General features: G+C 37.3%; 1 protein-coding gene across 2 annotated transcripts in view; it reads left to right on the top strand.

Annotated features, from left to right (window-relative positions):
* Hdac8 (histone deacetylase 8) overlaps positions 1–4530 on the top strand; it is a 217253-nt gene that overhangs the window by 125592 nt on the left and 87131 nt on the right. The gene's annotated exons all lie outside the window — the stretch shown is intronic.

Here is a 4530-nt window from a genome sequence, read left to right as displayed (position 1 = left end):
TCTCCCAATTAGTACCATAGCAGGAGACAGATTCCGACTTCTCCAAACTACATCATTTAATAAAATCAGAAGAATTAGTTGAAAAACATTTTAGAGACTTTCACTTGTTTGCCACTTTACTTCTTCTGCTCTAAATACATGCCAAGGGACAGAATTTCAATACAAATTGGAACTAAAGTCCTTCTTCATTTACTATTACAAAAAAAAAAAATGCCATGTTAAGGCATAGTAGCACATACCTGTAATCCCAGCTCTTAGGATAACTGAGACAGAATTGTGAGTTTGAATATTCCTAAATCAGAAGCTAGCCAGCCTTGTAAACTACATACATACATACATACATACATATAGGAAAGAGATCCCCAGGAAGGAAGAACATCCCTGTAAGAAGCTGGGATTCTCCCAAGGTGAAGAAAAATATAATGTCTCCTTAGAGAATATAACAAAAGAATAAAGACAGCCGGGCAATGGTGGCACACGCCTTTAATCCCAGCACTTGGGAGGCAGAGGCAGGTGATTTCTGAGTTCAAGGCCAGCCTGGTCTACACAGTAAGTTCCAGGACAGCCAGGGCTATACAGAGAAATCCTGTCTTGAAAAAACAAAAAACAACAATAACAACAACAACAACAAAAACAGAAAAAAGACACAAAAAACAACAACAAAAACAGAAAAAAAGACACAGGGAGGGAACCCTGTCTCTTTAAATGGAATTAGCAGATCTCACTAGGAGAGAGAGAAAGAGAGCATTTATTGAATACCTACTATGTGCATGTTACTTTGCTAGATGCTTTCAGCCTTGAGTTCTACATCTATAAAAGAAAACCCTCTGGTTCCCCTGTGATCCAGAATCTACTGAGCACTAGATGGGAATGAGAGAAATTTAGCAAGGCCACTTGAACACCCATTTGGCAACTAGCATGTTAACTGCATTTAAGGCTCGTTATATCTGTGGGCAGCCCCTTCTATTCCAGAGTAACTGCAGAACTCCAACTCTTGAGTTGCTTTGACTTATCCCCTTTAGCCTCTACATTCATTCACTCCAATCCTGAGAGCTAATCTCCCAGACTACTCACTTCCTCAGCAAATGAACATAAACCTTAGAATTATTAGTTTAGATCTTAACAGAGGGCAGTGACAGACCTGAGTTTTGGCAGGCCGAGTTTATGAAGTTGTACAGCCAGAGGCAGAGGGGCTATTTAAAAATACCAAATTTTGGACATAAAGTTAGGTACAAGTAGATACTTAGGGTGATGGGGGGAAACACAATATGAAAGCTCTAAAAAGATGAAAGTTAATGTAAACATCACTTAATCCAAAACAATTCTAACATGTTTTATATGCTACTTTGTCCTACTGTTTTTTCTGCATGTGCTTTATTCACCTCAAACACTGACAATCATTTTGCCATCGTGTATGTATAAAGAATAGGATCCTAGTACTTGGGAGGGAAGCAGGAAGATTTTAATTTCAAGGCTAGCCTTGGCTACATAGTGTTTGAGACTAGCCTGGACTACATGGGACCTATTGTAAAGCAGAGCAAATCAAGAATAGATAATTTAATGGATCCCTATATCAGATGGCTTTTCTGTTGCTATAACAGAATACTGTAGATGAGGTCATTTATAAATAATATAATTTGGTTCACAGCGTTGAAGGTTGAGGAGTCCAACAGCATGATTCCATCATCTGGCAAGGGTCTTTGTTTTATGATGCATGATAACATGGCAGAAGGACAAGTGAACATAAGAAAGATAAAAGTTAGGCTAAACTCATCCTTTTAATCATGAACCCACTCCAATTCTACCTAGCCCACCCCCACAGTGATGCTATTACACTCCTTTAACAACCAACCCCCTTCCTAATACTGTTAGAATTAAATTAAAAGATATGTAAACCATAGTAATCCGTGTGTGTGTGTGTGTGTGTGTGTGTGTGTGTGTGTGTTGGTCAGTTTTGTATTGTTTTGACAAAAATGCCTGAGAGAAGCAACTTAAAGTTGGGAAAGATACATTTGGCTCACTTACAGGTTTCACTTAAAGAGCTAAAGAAAAAAATGTCAAATTCTCTAACGCATACACAAAAACAATTATAAATCTGTTATGGTGCACACAATGTATAAATGATTAGCTTGTGAAAGCAACACTATTCTACAGAAGTGGGTGGAAATAAACAGGAACAAAGTTGATCTCAATTAAGACTAGATTATAATAAATTAGGATGTTAAATGTAATACTCAATGGTATGTACTAAAAATGTATAAGATGTACCAAAATGATTTTCTACAAATAGCCAGCTATTTATAACTAATGGAAGAAATGAAAGATAAAACTAGGGAGAAAATGCAGAGAAGAAAAATCCTTCCTAATCAACACGCAAAATAAATATGAGTAGATTAAATCTCTGACCAAAAGGCAGTAATTTAAAGAATAAATTTTTGTTTGGAAATTAAATAATACTGGCCATGATGGCACATATCTCTGTGAGTTCAAGGCCAGCCTGGTCTACATAGCAATTTCAAAGTCAGCGAGGCATATACAGTGATACCCTGTGTCAAAAAGAAATCAAAATCAAAATGTTGCCTATAAGACACCTACTTCTAGATCCAATGATTCAATTACTTAAAAGTGACAAGGAAGAAAAAAGTATTTCAAGCAAATTAAAGTAACATAATGTCAGATAAATACAAATGACATCAAAATTGTCAGGAAAAAACAAAGACTACATACTGATGAAAGGATCAATTCATTGGGAAGATGTAATAGTTATATATGCCAAACAACAGTTCCCTGGCATATGTAAAGCAAACAGTGGTATAACTGGAGAGATGTAGTTCTATAGTACTTGAAAACATCAATCCACTATTTCAATAATCATATAGGTAGGAGAGAACTGTACCATTCCCTACAATAGACCATATGTTAGGTCAAAACAAGTATCAGTACACTTAAAGAGACTTCAAATCAGGGGCTGAGGATGCGGCTTAGGGATAGAGTGCCTGTCAGGCATGTATGAAGCCCTGGCTGCGGAAGGAAGGACTAAGAGATGCCATGCAAAGAGAGCCATGGAATAAAGCTTTAAAATGCCTTTGCAGAATAACAACAGATGGAAAAGAGAAAAAGCTTACAAATGTCTTTAAATTAAATACATTTTTTTTGGCCAGGCGGCGGTGGCACATGCCTTTAATCCCAGCACTTGGGAGGCAGAGGCAGGCGGATTTCTGAGTTCGAGGCCAGCCTGGTCTACAGAGTGAGTTCCAGGACAGCCAGAGCTATACAGAGAAACCCTGTCTCAAAAAAACAAAAAAAACAAAGCAAAAAAAAAAAATACATTTTTAAAACAACCAATGGCCAAGTCAAAGAAGAAATCACCAAGGAAATTAGAAAGTATCCTGGGATGAATGAAAGCAGAAACATATAATATAGCAGCAGTTATGAGATTCAGCAAGAAGTATGCTTAGAGCAATAATCTGCCTGCTTTTGCACTAGAAAAACTAGGGGAAAAACCTAAATCCAAAGTTAGTAGGGGGGAAAAAAACTAAAGATTAGAATAGAGATAATGAGATAGAGACTGAAGAATTAAAAGAATTGGTAAAACTAGAAGTTTACTTTTTTGAAAAAAATCTTCCAGCTAGAGTGACATAAGAAATATGCAAATAACTAAAATCAGGAAATATTGACCTGGGTGGGAGAGATGACTCATTAGTAAAGAACAGTTGCTGCCCTCAGAAAAGACCAGAATTCAGTTCTTGGCACCACACCAGGAGGCTCCCAACCACCTGGAAATATAGTTTCAGGGGATATGATATCCTCTTTTGGCCTCCATAGGTACCACACTCATATGCACGTACCCATACTCAAACACACATACATATAAATAAATAAGTAGCAAAATCTCGTTCATAGTTATTAATCTTATACAGGTGAACTGTCTTATGATAAAATGTTATTAACAGTTGTAAGCTTTAACAATTTGATACCTTGAATAAAACAGACAAGAATCTAGAAGCAAACAAATTACCTCAGGAGATATATAACTTATTTTATAAAATAAAATACATGCCTAACATGTATATTTATTAATTTTTTTCATAACTATGAGCAAATATCTGACAAGAACTAACTTAAAGAAAGAAGGATTTATTTTGGCCCATTTGTGCCAGATTGGAGCAGTTCGTGAATGGCAGTGGGAGGGTGAGGTGCAGATTCAAATGATGTGAGCAGTCAGGAAGCAGTGCTGACAGGAACCAAGCAGTAACGAGCCTCCCTCCAAGCCAGCCTGATCTAAAGTGATTTCCAGGACATCCAGGGCTACACAGTCAGACCATCAATGAAAAAGAAATGAATGAAGGCTCACACGAATACTGCAGTGACAACTTTATAATCGCCAAAAAGTAGAAACAACTCAAATATATGCCAAAAGATGAACAGAAAATGTGATATAAGCCAGGCAGTGGTGGCACATGCCTTTAATCCCAGCACTTGGGAGGCAGGCAGAGGCAGGCGGATTTCTGAGTTCGAGGCCAGCCTGGT

Source organism: Mastomys coucha, chromosome X (assembly GCF_008632895.1).
Source record: "Mastomys coucha isolate ucsf_1 chromosome X, UCSF_Mcou_1, whole genome shotgun sequence".
NCBI classification, from domain to species: Eukaryota; Metazoa; Chordata; class Mammalia; order Rodentia; family Muridae; genus Mastomys; species Mastomys coucha.
The sequence above is the reverse complement of the archived record's forward strand: the minus strand, read 5'-3'. Positions and strand labels throughout refer to the sequence as shown.